At 49.6% G+C, this 17,139-nt stretch overlaps 1 long non-coding RNA gene across 4 annotated transcripts in view; it reads left to right on the forward strand.

The window, feature by feature from the left end:
- Positions 1-14,359, forward strand: part of LOC120885416 (uncharacterized) — a 45,196-nt gene extending 30,837 nt beyond the window's left edge. For 2 of the 4 annotated variants that reach the window (XR_013436372.1, XR_013436380.1), the window contains exons 3-5: positions 12,978-13,115; positions 13,318-13,389; positions 13,944-14,359. This is a non-coding gene — a long non-coding RNA (uncharacterized LOC120885416). Of the gene's footprint in view, positions 1-12,977; positions 13,116-13,317; positions 13,390-13,824 lie in introns of all 4 variants that reach the window. The other 2 variants (XR_013436397.1, XR_013436410.1) reach the window with 2 other exon arrangements.
- The last annotated feature ends 2,780 nt before the right edge of the window (positions 14,360-17,139 follow it).

Below are 17,139 nucleotides of genomic sequence, written 5' to 3' on the forward strand. Positions count from 1 at the left end.
TCTTTAGGACCTCACTAGCTCAATATTTGTGCTCTTTTCAAGAGCCTGTGTGGAGCTAGTGTGGGATCTGGTTAGTGAACTTTCCTTCATGAAAAGCAGAAATTCAGAGTATAAACAAGATTGTAGAAATCAGGCTTAAGCGAAGTGTTTCCAAGCCTCCTCAGAGATGGCAGAAACAGCAGGAGCAACTTGCGCTCCCAGGCACTGCGAGGACGGTCCCCCCCACTCACATCTAAGCTTCAAGCAGGTCCGTCCCCTCCCACCCCAGGCAACCTGGACAGTGAGCTGACCACCTATGCCTTCCTTGCAATGTGCTGTTTCAGACTCACCCTCTGGCTCGCAGGACCAGAGCCCTGGCTCACAGTGTCCCTTCCCCTGTGGACAGGCTTTATTCCTGCCAATCAGACATTCAGGGAGTGAGCCCCAAGTCCCCAGAGCCGCCCCAGGCTGAGGAGCAGTTACCGCCAGGCCCCAGACGGGGTCAGCAGGACAGGGGCTGCAGAGGGGAATCTGGACGTGAGACTCCCTCTTCCTTTCTCAGATCCCTGTTGTTCTTTCCATGGAGAGAGGCTGCCTGGCAGAAAAAGCAGCCGCAGCTAGACAAGCCCTCAATACCTTAAGCCTATTGAGCCTCGGTTGCCTTTGATCCTGGCATTTCCTGTGGTCAGGCCAGTGAGGAGTGGGGAGTGTCTGCTGACCCCAGAGTTTCCCTCGGTGAAAAAGTGCATTGCTTTCTAGACTCTTGGACCCTGGGCTGCAACATGTCATGGGCTCAAGCCGCCCCACCCCATCTTGGTTTGGGGTTAATTACTTTAAAATAACAAAGAGACCTTCAGTCTTCTGCCCTGGGAAAGATTTTACCAGGTCTGCGAGTAGCTTAGGTGCCTATCTACTGGGAAAGGGAGCAGAGACCCAGAGGTTCATGACCCACTGTGCCTGGCTTGGTCCCGCCTCACTGGAGTAGATACAAAAAAAAAAAAAAAAAATGGTGGGGGGGGGGGAGAAGGGAGGCTTGGAACCACTTCCTACCTGGTTTTGTAGCTGACTTCTCCCCAGGCTCCTGTTTCTCCCTCCTGTTTCAACCAAAAGGAACTGCTCCCAACTTTCAGCTCAGGTGCTAAGCTGTCCTATTGGTGGAGGCCACCTGGGGGGGGGGGGCTGTATTGAGAAGATGTTGAAGGATAGCTGAGATCAATTAGTAATGCCTGCTCTGGGCAAAGGATAGAGAGAAGGGGCACATTTACTTGCCATGTGTATTTATCTCGCATGATTTAAAAATTCCTCTTGGTTTTGCTGCTTTCTTTGAGCACCCATCCACCAGGAAGTAAGAACGGTGTTTGAGGGGATGGGCCATGTTACAGACCACCAAGTTTGGGGAGGCTAGCTGTCCTGGAGACCAGAAACAAGCCTAAAAGAGAGGCATTCTGTGGTCACCACTGAACTGACACCCACAGATCAGAAAGCGGACATGGTAATAATACACACCGTGAGCCCCGTTTAGGTGAGGAAGACAGGGAAAGCCAAATACCATCTAAAAAAAAAAAAAAGTGAAAAAAGCTGAGCACGGTGGTGCACGCCTGTGATCCCAGCAGTGTGGGAGGCTGAAGCAGAAAGATCACAAGTTCAAAGCCAGCCTTCGCAACTTAGTAAGGCCCTACGCAGCTCTGCAAGACCCTGTCTCTAAATAAAATATTTAGGGCTGGGGATGTGGCTCAAGCAGTAGCACGCTCACCTGGTTTGCATGCGGCCCGGGTTCCATCCTCAGCACCACGTACAAACAAAGATGTGTGTCCGCCGAAATATTTAAAAATTCTCTCTAAATAAATAAAATATTTAAAAAGAGGCTGGGGATGTGGCTCGATGGTTAAGCACCCTGGGTTCAATCCCTGGTACCAAAAAAAAAAAAAAAAGTGAAAGATTTTTGAGCAGAGGTATGCTGGGAAGGGAGCTGTCTTGTTGTCTGGATAGTGATGACGATAATATCACCCCCACTGATCCCCCAGTGAGGACATTGGAACCAAGCAGTGAGATAATTATACAAAGAGCTCAGGGCAGTGCCTGGCACCCAGTAATCACGCCTAATCCAAGCCACCCAGCCTTCTGGCATTATTCTCTGGGCTCGCTCAGTGGCGTTGAGCCTGAGGACATTAAATGTACTCTGAAGCCAGCCCTCCCATCGGCAGGGCGGGTGCCCGCTCTCTCACCACCCGGCCCCACGTCCCCCGGTTCCAATAACATGATTAGTCATTTTTCATTCCTAAGATATCTACCCATGGGTGGGAGCGTGTGTGTGTATGTGCCTTTCCGAGAAGAGGAAAAATCCATATTCTCTCTCTTCTGACCGAATTAATCAAATAAATCTTCTGTAAGGGGCTGCTAAATGAATCACAGATGGCGCTGCCCTTTTGCAGGTTGCAGAACGCACCCGTTACAGTTCTTTTAATTTATCAGAGGAAAAAAGATGCCCTCGTGCGCCCCTTCCCTCCTGCAATAATAATCAGAACCAGTCTATTTTCCAAGGGTCCGAGACTCATTTTCAAAAAAAATGTGTATCAATAGATGGAACAGCGGGAAGATTATTCTGCCAAGCTCCAGCCTCCAGCTCCGCAGAGGTGCCCTGGCTGGGGAGAGCGTTTATAAAACCACATTTAATAAAAGAGAGTGTTATATTAAGTATGTTTGCTAGTGTATTTAAGCATATGGTTTCCATATCAGGCAGAAAGATGGTAAACACATGCCTTACCTTCTTTCTAACCTTTCTGAGAGACGTTCTTGCTGGCGGGCGGCGGGAGGGGAGGATTTTTTGGTGGGTGTCACTGTGTTGTCGTGTTCTGCTTTTTACCATTCACGTGGAAAAGCACAGAGGAGTGTTCAGAAAACATGTGGAGACTCTGCTTTTTCGGCTTACGTAATTAGTCCCCAAACTTGACTCGTTTCCTTTCTGCAACGGTCCCAGCCTTCTCCCAGCACTACCTGGCCTTCTCCAAGGCATGAGCCGCTGGCCCACTTGAAAACTTGAATCAACTTGAACTGCAAAGAACGTCCGCTGCTGGATTTAAAGCATGAACCCCGCAGTAGGGCCAGAGCCCCGTGTTATTCAAAGTCTCTGCTCACCAGTAAGCCATCCAACTACTAGCTGGCCCTGAGATCCCCTTTTTGGCGCTGAGGCGGAATATTGTGGATTGTATCTGTTTCCTGTAGGTTAGAGGCAGTTGGCTGTGGCCCTGTAGTCATGGGGTCCCTGGGACAGCAGCTAGGAGAGACCTCCGCCGTAAAACAACCTAAACAACCCCCCAATTCTGAGACCATCCCGGGAGCCAAAAGGCAGAGCTAGGGAGGGGATTGAGGGGGCCTCTGCCCCTGGCCCACCCCCCCACCCCAACCCAGGCAGATTTGCCTGAGTGAGTTATAAATCTACTGGTACCATTTCTTTTTCGTCACTTGCCTAATCCTGTGCCCTTCGTTTCATGTGCTGTAATTATTAACATCTGCTTTCTGAGCCGGGCCGCATGGAGCCTGCAGAGGCTGTCCCGGGTCCAGAACAATGGTGACAGCTGTTTCATTTAGCTCAGGGCCGGCACTTCCTGTTCAGTCCACATCTGCCCTTCTGTGTCCAATTTCTGTTTCGGGGTTTTGTGTTTTGTTTTTCTATTTTTTTTCCCCTTCATCTGACCTTGCTATATGTTTAAGGGGAATTTCTAACTTAGCACTTGGGCTAGTATTCCTAACACATGCTTATTGGATTGACGATGGCCAGGCCGAGGTGGAGGAAAGCCAGGATTGACTCCCAGAGCTCGTGCTGCAGAGGGCGGGGGGGGCGGGGGGCAGAGAGGAGGGCTGCCTGGGACCCAGGTACCAGGCTTCAAGGCTTGAAGGTGGGGACTCTGGGACTCTTGGAACTCAGGCATAGGAAAAATGGCCTCAGCTTGTGTGTCTCCAGTGTGGGGACACGGGGGGAGCTGTGTGTCTGCGGGTGGCCACACACACACAGGGGCCCTTCTTTGGGCATCAGACAAGCTCGTCAGGTGGAGCAAAATTCAGAGGCCCAGCTTCACTGGCTCCAACAGAGTCACCAGCAGTGCCATCGATAAAAAGCCCTTCCCAGTCACCCTGGGAAGACAGAGGATTGGAAAAACCTAGGCCGTGACTAGGAGAGTAGAGGGTCCCGCCTTGGATGACCTGCCTGGACCCTTTAGCATACCTGGCTGTGTGTGTGCCTGTGTGACCCAAGAGGACGAAGGCTGCACCCACTGTCCTTCCACCCACCCCTCCTCACCTAGTTCCAGCTGGTCCGAGCTCAGGGTCCCCAGCTCCACTGGCATACCCACGTCCACTTATGACCTGAGACCCCAGAGCCCACACGAGTGCCAGGTTGGAGGCGACCGTCAGGCATTGCTGGGTGTTGATGACCAGATAGGGCCAAACCCAGTCTCCTCATGGATAAGAACTTGCAGGAAGGTAAAAGTCTCCCGTGTATGTGCAAACAGAGAGACGAAGTCAGGGGACACAGGCTCGGTGACTCAAGTGGGGACACGCAGAAGCCACGTCTGTGCCTGATGGAGGGGTGTCAGGACCGGCAGAGGCTGTGGAGCCCGCTCTGTCCTCCTCCTTGATTTTTCTTACAGATGAAGACGCTGGGCACCGGGAGGAGCTGGTCAGCAGCTGTGGCTTGGCCACGCTCGGGCCCCATTGTGGGAAGGTGCACTCGGGTGGACTGTGTGGGAAGAGCGAGGCAGGCCTGGGCCATCCCAGCAGTGGCTCTGGAACCTCAGGCCCCTCCTGGACCATGGCCCCTGCCCACCAGTGGGCAGCCCAACCCCAGCAGCTCCTAAGACAAGAGTGGGTGCTGTCCTGACGTGGGGCCCTAGGGGCCTGTCGGGTGGTCAAGGGCCCGTGTCTTCTTGAGGATGGGCAAGCAAAAGGGAGAGAAGCACCGAGGGGGGGTGTTCTGGCGTGGGCAGACCCCACCCAAGAAGACCTGCCATCTTCCAGCCTTACTTGTGCCCAGAGAGGCCCTGAGGCCTGACCCAGACACATGGAGGCCTCTTGGGAGTTCCCTAAGCTCTGGAATCCAAGGGGCAGGAGCCGTGGCCTCAGAGAGGCTGGAGGTCCTGGTGAGACTGGCCTGTGTCCCTCCACCTGCCGGAAGCCCTTCCTGGCTGGGCTCCCCGTCTGCCCCATTGTCCCTGCCCCCACGCGCAGGCCCTGCCCCCACCCCACCCCGCACTTCATTCTCTTTCTCACTCACTCCTTTTCTTCCTAAAGTTAATTGCAACTTTTTTCTCAGCGCTCTGATCTGGATAAGCCACATCTCATTAGAAAAAGATTTAGCCAGAGCCAAAGCAGGCTGGAGAAGGAATCCCTAATCAACAGAGAAAAGATTTGGGTGTAATTGCTCTCTCCCGCCACTCTCAGCCCCCCTTCTTCCAATCTTTTTCTGCTCATTAATCTGAAAAGAAAGTCGCAGCCTAGTGTTTTAGTGTTCAAGTATCTGCTGCTGCAGAAAGCAAACCCACGCGCTGGGGGCTGGGGGCTGCGTGGGGAGCTGGGCTGGGGGGCGGCAGGAAATATCTTGGTTGCTGGGGGCTAGGTATGAAGCACTTGGTTGGGGGAGTAAAGCTCTTTGGGGTGTGTATAGTGGTGACGTGCTTTGTTTATTGGTGTGTGTGTGTCCCTGTATTGGTGCATGGATGGAATGCTTTGATTACTGGGGGTGTGTGAAGCGCTTTGGTTGATGGGCGTGTGAAGACAGGCTTGGTTGTTGGAGTGTGTGTGTAGTTGTAGGTGCAAAGTGCTTTGGGGAACTGGGACGTGGGTGGGTAAAGTGGAGGTAGACCTTCTGCTGCTGATATGTAGGTGTGGAGTGGTTTGTTTGAGGGGTGCATGTGTAGCTGACATTGCACATGCGTGTGAGCATGTGACATGCTTCCTTTGTTGAGTGCATGCCTGTTACATGAACATGCGTGGATGATCCCAGGCATGTTGGACACACATGTGTGAGTGGCCCCATGTACGTTACATGTACACATATGAATGGACCCTTTGATATTTTCTTTTTGCCTAATTTATATCCTGACAGAAGCGCAAAGGGTGAAACACAGAAAATGAACTTAGGATCAGACAAGCCTTCTCTCCCACTAGGGACCTGGATCTTCAAACACTCCACAGGGGAATGCACTATGTTTTCATGAGCTGCCTTCAGAATTCAGACATTTTCCACAGCAACCATTTGTGATAGGTGTGAGGGGGTTAATGCTTACTTTTAACTAAAAAGTTATAATACACATCCATAGTAAAACAGGAATATGAGGAACTGGATAATGGGAAGTCAACTCTCTGGCACCCTGTCCCCAGATCCCTACCCCAGTCACCTCTTACAAAATACAGTGCCTTTTCTACCTTTCCAAATACAAGCCACACATAGGGCACCATGTTGGTCCATATTACATACTAGCTGCACTTCCTTTTTTAACTTAACGATGCATTTCAGATTGTTCTCTATCAGCATAGATTTACATTAATGTTGTGCTTTTAACTCATAAAATGTGTTAATTGAAAAAAATAATGGGAAGCCTCTATCCTGGACAAGCTGAAGGGCTGGGGAACCAGCTCACTCCCCAGTAAAATATAATAATAGTAGCCTGGCATGATGCTAAGCCTCACATTATTGCCTCATTTAATGCTCAGAAACCCCAGCAAGGAGTCCCAGATGAGGACCCAGGCTAAGAGAGGTAATTGCTGGATTCACACAATGAGTGGAAGAGTCAGGATTTGAACCCAGGCAGTCTGAATGCAGACTTTGGGCCCCAGCCACTGCCTTTCAGAAAAAAAGGAGGTACATCTGGAAGCTGGGGGTGAAGGGAGAGTGATGGGTGCCTGTCATCCCCAGGTGTGCTGGAAAGCCCTGTGTGTGAGCTGGCCCGTCTGCGCTTCCCACTAGGTCCCAGTCTAGGCTTACAGGGGCCCTCCTTGTCCTGTCTGTCCTCTGTGGCTCCAGAACCACTGGCCTGACCTTGACCCTCTCTAGGAGGCCCAGGAACTACTGCCATCAGGAGAACCCGGGCAACACTGCCTCCCACACCCACCCCAACCCCTGGAGGCTGAAGCCTGGCTTGGGCCTTTTGACGTTTCTCTGAGCGCAGCCCATGCACAATCGCAGGCCTTCCACGTGATAATTACCAAATGTCAGTAATGGCCACAGAGGTGGGGCGCTCTTGTAATGAGGGTGTTTCTGTTCAGGCCACAGAGTTGAGTGGGGTGGACTGAGGGGAGCTTCTAAGCTGGTTTAGTGCCCAGGTCTCATGGTGCCCAGAGCCCTGGCTCCAGGACCCCTGGGGCCAGCCCCCTCCTTGGGAAGGACTGTCTCTTCCAATTGTCCCATCACCTCACCCTCCTGGGCCTTCCCATCTCCCTGTATCACAATCTGTCCTGCTTGTTACAAAAACTCCTGCTGCAGGGAAACAGAGGACCAGATGAACTTCTGCAGGGAAGCCACAAGTCCCGTCGGTGACACTGGGGGAGAGGAATTTGGGCAGGGACAGTTTCCAAAGGTACCTGTGGAGGTCAGAGAAGGACCTAGGACAGGACTGTCCAATACAGTAGCCACTAGCCATGCGTGGCTCTGGAGCATTTGAAACGTGGCTGGTGCAAATCAGATGTGCTGTTGATGCAAAATACACACCAAATCATGAAGGCTTGATGTGAAATCAAAACATAAAGGCTCTCACTAACAACTGCCTATTGACCTGCTGATATTTTGAAGATATTGAGTTAAGTAAAATAGTTGTAAAACTTAAAGCCACTCACCTAGTGAGTGGTGCCAGGTGCTGCTCTTTTTATTTCTTTTTGATGTGGCCACTAGAAAATTTAAGATTACATAGGTGGCCTGCATTTGCAGCTCCCATTTGAGCTGGAATCCCTGGCCTAGAATCCAAGGCATCCTTAGGTGACTAGCATTATTTCCTTCTTCCCAATGAATGAACCAGCTTGCAGATTGACGGGCTTGACCAGGACACCAGCTAAGAGCCACAGAAGCAAATTCACCATATGAGAGGCCAGTGGATTTTTCCAGCTGGAAAGTCTACTGGTTGACAAAACTCCTAAAGTAAAAGATAAACTGTTGTTTTCACAAATCTTGCAGAAGAATCTAGTGCCAGCAAAGACTGATGCAAATATGGAAGGCAAAATAAACACCTGCGGTTTACCTTACAGCGCTAGTCGGGGATGTGAAGGCCCAGGATGCTTCTTTGTGCCTAGGCTTTGGGCTTCTCTTTGTGAACTGGAGCCAGTTCCCTTCCTCAGCTTCTTGTATGGTCACAGAGGGGGCTGGAATAGGTGCTCCCGACATTGACGGCACCTATGGTGCATCTATTCAGCAGATTCTTTCCTCCCAAGGGTTGAGGCTGAACTGCAAAGCAACTAGCTGGGTCCCTGGGTGAATGACAACCTATCTTATGTCACCTGCAAGATGAGGAGGAGAAGAATGTGGACTTAGAGAGTTGCCAGGAGAATGAGCCCAGCAATGCAGGTGACACACCCACCCTGTCCAAAGAAAGAGCTCTGTAAATTGTGGCTCTCGTAGTCATTGTAGTAGTAACAAGATGAGCAACTGGCTGGATTGTTTTGGGTTGGTAAATTCAGATTCTTTGTGTGTGTGTGTGTGTGTGTGTGTGTGTGTTGCTGAGGATTCAACCCAGGGCCTTGTGCATGCAAGGCAAGCACTCTACCTACTGAGCCCCCTAGACTCAGATTCTTGAGCAGTATCTGCCTTGGAACCTCACCCTAACTTGACACTCCAATGCTGACTTGGATCTAAGGTAGTTTCAGCTTGAACTTGGCTTTTGAAGGGCCTATGGTCAACTGCTACTCAGTTCCTGATTGAATGGGTAACAGAAGCACCTGGGAAGAGGTCACCTCTGCAGGCACCCAGAGGGAGACTTGAAGTTCCCGTGACAAGCACGGTGTGCTGGGGGTACGACCAGAATCACCACGCCCCAGTGGTGGGTTAGGGGCCGACTTTTCTTCCTTGGTAGTAGTGGGCAAGTGTCATTTTCCCATCATTAGGAGGAGTGACACAGATCCATGACCACAGTCCTTCTCCACCATGAGAAGAATGAGCTTGTTCCTTTTCAACAGCAGTTTCCATTTTTACCTCAGAATTTTGGGTAAACAGCCTCCTGTGCTAGCTAATGGCTTTATTGGCTCACCTCCTACATTCAGCCTCTTGGGCTCACAGAGGAGTCTGGGTTAGGAGAAAAGTCCGAAAGGATTCCGTCTCCCAGGTGGTTTTCTTACACTTCTTTGGGAAAACCTTGAGCTCCAGTCTGGTGTGCGTCGGCTGCCCTCTGCTGGGCAGTGCTGGCATGGCATGGTCTCCGCGCTGGCAGGCTAATTCTCCAGGGATGAAGAGGCTCATTGACTCAGCCACGGAAATACTGACGGAAGAGGAACAAGGTCATAGACCTGGGTGCTGGGGACTTATCACAAAGCAAAACAGATGCATATCCCTATTCTTCTGGGTAATATTCTTGCAGAGTGATAAGTGCATGGAAAAAATTAAAAAGTAGGATATGCAAAGGGATTGGAAGTACTGGGGGTGGGAAAGGTGAGTTGCAAATTTAAGTAGTTATCAGTTTTGAGAAATGACTTGAAGGAAGTGACGGGATTTGCGCCATGGAAGGAGAGTCACTGGCAGCAGAGAGGATGGAAGTGCCAAGCCCTGAGATTGGCGTGAGACTCCCTGCATCAGGGAGTCCCCAGGTCGCTGGTGGCTGGAGGGAGGGAGCCTGAGAGGAGGAGTCTGAGAGGTGACTGGAGAGAAGAGTGGGGTCTCGAAGGCCACGGGTAAGAACCTGGCTGCACTCGTCTGCTCTGGCCGCTGTAACAAATACCCCAGGCTGGGTGGCAGAAACTCAGGATTTATTTCTTCACCGTTCTAGAGCCTGGACGTCAAGATCAAGATCAGGGAGGTGCTGGCCAGCTGGGCTTCTGGGGACGGCTCTTCCTGGCCTGCAGACCACTTCCCCTCTCTCTGTGCATTTCCTCAGTGCGCACATCTAGCGGGGAAGGACCAACTGTGAGTCTGTAGCATTGGCTTTTGCTGCAGAGAAGGAAGAGAGAGACCCCAACGCCAAGACATCCAGAAAACTTGGACATCAAGAACACCGGCCCCTCCAGCAAGTCTCTTTATTCTGTGAAAATGTAAATAAGACGGGGGGAAACGAAGTCAAACCATCTGTGCCAGGTGATGTGCCAGTGTGGGTGTGAACTGGGTGCACTTCACACCATGACGGGTGTGATGCTGAGCAAATGCTCACCGAGGATCTGAGGCGTCATTCTGTGCCTAGCGTCGGCCCCACACAGCAACCTGCACCCCAAGCATCTGCCTGAGCACCCGCTTCCCAGAACCTGCTCGCCTCCCCCCAGAGCCCCACCTCTCCTGTCCCCACACCTCTGCCCAGGCCCAGGAGCCCCAGCCCATCCTCTGCTGTGCTCCCTCTTCCTCAGCCTCTCCTCCTGCTCCTCGCACTTCCACCATCCACTCTTCTGAGGACGGGAGCCAGGCCTCCACCTGGGCTCCCATGGAGGCAGCAGGGCTGGGGAGACCTTTACGGCCCTGCCTGCAACGAGGTGACCATCTGCTGGCTCAGTGGACACCTGACTAATACTGGCTGTAGTGCAGAGAGGTGAGAGCTTGGGAGGCCAGAGGTGTGGCTCCGACTCCCTGCCCTGCCACTTCCACCCCATCTCCCGGGTTCCACCTCCATGGGAAGGTCACTACCCAACTCCTGAGCAGTTGCGGTGAATAAAGAAATCAATCCATTATTCATGTCTTTGATATTTACTGAGCACCTACTATGTGCCATATGCCCACGTGTGCTGAAAGCATAATAAGTTATATTCCAGTTGGATGTAAGGTTGACTGGCATACAATGTTGAATTTTCAAAAACAGGTGTTCAGTCTTCTAAAGGACATATTCCATATGCTCCTGATTGTTAAAACTATGTGTAGGTCTACACTCACATTAAAAGAATGATTGTTAAGAGATAGATACTATATAATGCCATTTATGTTCTCTTAAAAGAGGCACATAATGACGTATAAATTACACCTAGCGTATATCTGAGTAGCAATACTATTAAAATCTGGAACAGAAAGATACACTCTAACCACTTCCTGCTAACACCCACCATGGAAGTAGACACTGACTATATCCACGACTTTCCATTTCTCTTTAAGAAATAAACAGAGACAAATATGGAAAATGATAACTTGCACTGACTTCTTCGGCCTGCCATTTCATTTTCTCAGTACACTTTGCTGGATTCAAATTATTCCTATTTTGTTGAGAACTTTTGCACCAAAGTTCATGAGAGATGGTGGGCAGTGGTTCTCTCGTACCATCCATAACTATTTTGGAATCAGGGTGACACTAGTTTCAAAAATGAGTTGGGAAATGTCCCTTCCTCTTCTATTTTCTGGAAAAAGGGGTGTAAAATTAGTATTAATTATTTAAACGTCTGCAAGAGTCCTCCAGTAAAGCTACCTTGGAATCCTATTACATTATGAACTCTGCCTCTGTAATGGTTACAGGGCTATTCAGGTAGTCTGCTTCATCTTGGTTGGATTTGTGTAATTTGCAGTGTTTGAGGAATCGGCCCATTTCTTTTAAGGTGTGTTGAATTTATGAGCATAGAGTTACTCAAAGTATCTGCTTATTATATTTTTAATGACAGCAGGATCTGTGGTGATATCCTTTGTGTAATTGCTGATACTGGTAGTTGCTGACACTCATTTTTAACTTTTGTCCATCTTCCTAGAGATTTATCAGCTCTTTCTGTTCCATCGTTTTTTTCCTATTATTTTCCCACTTTTGATTTCATTGATTCTGCTTCTATTTTGATTTCCCTTTTCTACTTGTCTTGACTGTAATTTTGTGCCTTTTTTCTCGTTTCCTGAAGTGAGAACTTTGACTATTGGTTAATTTCCTGTGCTCTAAGGTTAGCATTTTTAGTTGCACCTCAGAGTGCCAAGCATTTCTTATTTTCTTTGAGATTCTCTGACCTATGAAGTATTCAGTGATATGCTGTTGAACTTCGGGAGGGTTTGGAGATTTTCTTGTTGTCTTTCTGTCCACTGAATTTCAATAATCACCTCAAAATCTTTGAGGTTGTATCCCCGTGAGAACAGGACTATCCATTTCTTCTACTATTTATATCACTCAAACTGAGAACAGGGCAAAAGTAGATGATCAATAAGTAAAGATGGGTGAATGATTAAAATATTTAATTTAAAAATCAAAAAGGGGAGGGAGATATGAGAAAAATCAATGGTGATCATCACTAGGTGGAGCAACACAGTTTCTTCTTATCTTCTCCTCTTACATTTTATAGTTTTCAAATTCTCTGCAATGAGCATGCACTACTTTTACCATCAGGTAAAGGAATTATAAAAGTGAGGATTGCTCTTTCTGATGGTTCCCACGCCCTCCCTGCCAGGTTATATCAGAATTTGAACTAGTGAAAAAACTGAGGATGAGAAGCAGGGTCACCAAAGGATCCTCCAGGAGGTCCCAGAGCTAAATTGCCCCCAGGCTTCGGGTCAGGGGAGGATGCAGCTAGCCACTCAACTGGCATCCGCTTCTGTAATAGTTGCAGCAAACGCCTTATCATTGAGGTCCTGTGCACCCTGAACCCCAGGGTCCATTTCAGACTTTCTCTCCTCACTGTGGAGAGCCCCTTGAGATCCCATGAATTAGAGGAAACTTCTTTCTAAATCCACCCATCAAAATTACTTTGACACTTTGGGGAAGTAGTGTTGGCATTTACCTTCAGGGCTTAAAAGATAACCAAAAAGTAGGAGAGAACAGAGAAGAGATATTGGGTTTTTGTAGGGTTTTTTAATTGTTTGTTTTTTGTTATTCTTAATATAACCATCTTTTTCACCTTCAGCCGCAATCTCTTCCTGTTTTCATTAGGTAAACCCTTTGGGAAACTGATTGGATGAGCCAATTGGATGATTACCCCAGCTGGCCAGGGTCACCACCCAAACAGTTCCTAGGTGTGGACAATCTCTGAAGATGGGTGAAGACGCTTTTCTACTTTTGACAATAATGGTAAGAACTGGTTTTGAGGTTTTTGGGGGGGTTATTTGTCTGTTGGCTTTTTAAATTTTCATTCAATGGAGCAATGGCCTAGGTCTTCACATCTTTTCACTTTTCCCCCCTTTTGAGATAACGTGATTTCATGCAAGGTCCAGGATTTCTTGGGGACCCAGTCTTGAGCAAGTTTATAACCCAGTACCTGGGGACATTGCAGGTACCATTGCTGGGTGTGCTCCACAAGTGGCAGAGAAGGGAGTGTCCTTAGATCTGAGCCAAAGGGATCAAGGTGGGTAAGCAGACCTATGTCAATCTATCCAAGACTTAACGAATAGCCAAGGATGTGAGAATCTGGAAAATGATAACCTGACTGGGGGGAGGGGTGAAGAATCCATTCTCTAGGGACAATTCAATTCCTATCAAACAAAACAGACTGTGAAAACCAGCCCAAAATAAAGCATTGTAATGTAAGCCAGTCTGTGCATTTAAAAAATCTTCTAATTTCTGTAATTCTTGAACACTTAACCTTTTGTTGCTATTGTTGAGAACAACTAAAATTGAGTATGTCAAAAAGACCATAGGTTAGTTTTAAATTTAATTTTTATTAACAATTGCTGTTAAATTAAATTCAAAAACATCACCCACTCCTTCATAGCTCCCAGTGGAGACCACCCTCACCCACTGTGGGGACTACTCACAAGATATTTCTGCTCTCTTTTCTGAGTATGCAAGGATTTTGCCTTCCTGCCTGTCAAAGGTGTGGCCATGAAGCTTTGGACCATGACAGAAACTTCAGGCCGGCATGCAATCTGCTCCATCTTCTCCATCTTCTTGTGCATGCAGGTATCTCGATGAAGCCGTCACAGGTCCCAAAGTGTTATGACCTGCAGACCCACAATGGTTGGCGCTGTGGACTGAATGTGGCTTGCCTCCTCCCAAGCTCTTGTGGAATTTGGAGGTCACTGGGGGTAGCGTTGGGAGGTGGGGCGTTTAAAGGGCGATCAGGTGAAGAGCGAGTCACTCCTTTCTCAAAGGAGAGGGTTAATTCTCAGGTGGAGGGAGTTATCCGGAAAGTGATAAGTGACTGGTTTCCTTGGCTTTTCTCTCATCCTCTTTTACCACGTAATTCCTTCTGGCCTCCCACCATGTTATAACTCAGCACACGAACGTGATACATGAAGCCAAGCCAGCTGCTACCATGTTCTTGGACTCCCAGCTTCCAAAATCATGGAGAAAAATAAAATTTTTTTCTTTTATAATTTACCAGTCTCATGTATTCTGTTATATCAACAGAAGACGGACTAAGACAGATGGGTACTGTGAACAGGAAAAAACATTTATTGTACAAAGCTACTGAGATCTAGTGGTAGTCACTGCAATATCACCTATCCTTGCTGATGCTCCCATGTGCACATGTGCATGTGTGTACGCATACACTTGCCTCTCTTGTCCAAAGGAGGCACCCAAGGCCAAGAAAGAATATAAGGTAGATGTGATCTCTGTCCCTGAAAAGCTTATGAGCTGCCTCAGCCAATGGGCTCTCTGGCAGTGTACAGTGATGTTGATGACAAGAAGTGGACAGTGCAAGAGTAAAATGACCAGCTGTCTACACGGCTGCACGGATTGAATCCGATGGGGCCAGGATGGATGGATGGAAGGGCAGCCTGGGGGCCAGGTGGCTCCTCTTGGCCCCTCCTGATCCATTCTTGACCTTCTCCATCCTGCCCTCTGCCCTGGGCATGCCACATCCCAGGCTCCTTCCCCCCTGCCTCTCGGGTGAGTCCAGTCACTGGGAACTTTGGTATCAGATAGCAGGGAAGGGGGAAGGTGAGGCTCGGATCACTTCCCTGTCTCCCTCCTGGCAGGGTCATCTCAGGCCAGCTGCACCCCTGGGCTGAAGGTTCCTCTGAGGCCCCTGCTCTCCTTGATCATCTTCTACCTGATCCAGAAAGTGCGCGCCCTGTCAGCAGCCCTCAGGTCCAGGGTGGAAAGAGCCTCACGGTAAGTTACTGACCCCAGGACCCTGTAGCATGCCCTTCAGTTTCCCAGGACCTCACCCACACCCTTGTAAATGGTCCTAATATAAAAGTGCCCTCTTGTTTAGTCCTAACTAGTGGACCTCGATGGGGACATGACATAGAAAGAGTGATCTCGCTGTAATGACAGGGTCAGCTGGTAAAAGGGACAGGAAGGTTTAAAACAACAACATTCTTCATTAAGAAATGAAGACTCAATGGCCTTGCTTCTCCCTACCTTCTCTAAAATCAAAGGAGCACTGGCGGCCAAGGGCTGCACCTCTGACGAGTGAGGGGCCCTGGGGAGCACAGGTCTCCCAAAGCCCTTTTCCAGTGCCGGGGCCAGGAGTCAGCCGTGGGTCAGGTCAATGCCAAGCCAAGGGCTTTCCCCACCCCCTTTCTCTGGCAAAGTTGACACCAGAAAACTAGACTCTCTGTTCAACTTGAACCCCGGGCAGAGGCTTAATCTCTAGTTGCTGGAGGAAAATTCTGACCTTCCTTTTGAGCTCCCACACCTAGCATGGGGCTGTGCAGGAAGAAGGCAGCTTCTCCTTGCTCCCTTCCCACCCACCACGAGTTCTTTTTTGGACCTGTGAAAGATGCACTGGATTCCTTCATTGCTTGGCTGGTTTTCCATGTGGGAAGCCAAAGGGGCCTTCCCAGTGAGCTGGATCTGGGCACGTTCTAGGCCACACTGTCTCCTGACACCCCACGGGGTCCCCGCTCCTTACCTGCATCCCACTCTGGGACGGTGTGCTGGGAACAGGCTGGCACCTGGAGCTCCAGCATTTCCCCGAAGCGGCTGGAGGAGCAGGCGGCAGATTACAAAGTTGGGACCGGATGGGGGAGGGCGGGGCGGGCATGCCAGGGCGTCAAGTTAGAGGAAGCGCAGGCGGCAATTGGGAAGATTTAGGAGTTCTCTGGCTGTCATCAGGTTTTAGTGTATTGCCATTGTCATTGCTTGTAGTTTTTCCAAAGCAGGTAAGAGGGGGAAGAACCAAGGCAGGGAGTGCCCAGGTGCCATCTCTGCACAGCTGGGCGGAAGGCGAGGTGCAGAGGAAGGCTGGGGAGGCCGTTAGCTCCTCAGGCATCACAAGGTGCATGCCAGGGCCTGGGCTGGTCCCACAGAGGGACAGTAAAACTGTCTGCAGTATAACTTGCCTTGACGATGATTCCCGTGGAATTTAAAATCAGTAGAGACCAATCAGTCAGCAGACAGCAGAGAAGTGTTTCATTATCATCATGAGGAAAACCAGGCTGTTGACCAGCGTAACAGTTTGGTTGTTGACAGGTGAAAGAGTTTGAAAAGAGGGGAGGGGAGAGGGGAGACAAGAAGCAAAAAGCCAGGGCCCGCGCCTACCCAGGGCTGCCTTGTCTGGGTGGATCTGTTACGTGGACGCACCTTCTGGAGGGGGAAGAAGGAACAGTTCTCAAATGCTGGAGTTTCTCTTAGCAATGACCAAACTCTAGGTCCCCATGGCGCCTCCTCCAGAGCAGCAGCCTCACAGCTTACTAGGCACATGGCTACCCTGGACCTGCTTGGAAGGTAGGCTGGGATTCCATGGATCTGGCCCTGTCTTCTGTATTTTGAACAAGCCCCTTGCTCAGGTTGATTTTGCTGGTCCCTGGAACACACTTGGAATCAGAGGATGCCAACCATGCTCAGGGACACTGCCCTCCAAACTAATGAAGAAGGAGCCCACGTGGCTCTTCAGAGAACTTGGTATCCAACTCCTGCCCTAACTGTCCACTCCAAGAGTGAACAAAGTACCAGTTAATCAGGGACAGGGACAGTTGTCCCCAGGGAAGGGTAGCTACTCTGTCCTGGGCCTCCCTGGCTGTCCCCTCGCTACACACACGATTGCACACACGATTGTGCAAATCACACAAACTCACACATCCACAGACATGCTTCTACTCACACACACACACACACATACACACACACACACACACACACACACACTTACATCTGACGACCACATTTTTGGGGGTGTGTTAATACTGTCTGTCAATCTAGTGAA

The sequence above is a fragment of the Ictidomys tridecemlineatus genome, chromosome 1 (assembly GCF_052094955.1).
Source record: "Ictidomys tridecemlineatus isolate mIctTri1 chromosome 1, mIctTri1.hap1, whole genome shotgun sequence".
Classification (NCBI taxonomy): Eukaryota; Metazoa; Chordata; class Mammalia; order Rodentia; family Sciuridae; genus Ictidomys; species Ictidomys tridecemlineatus.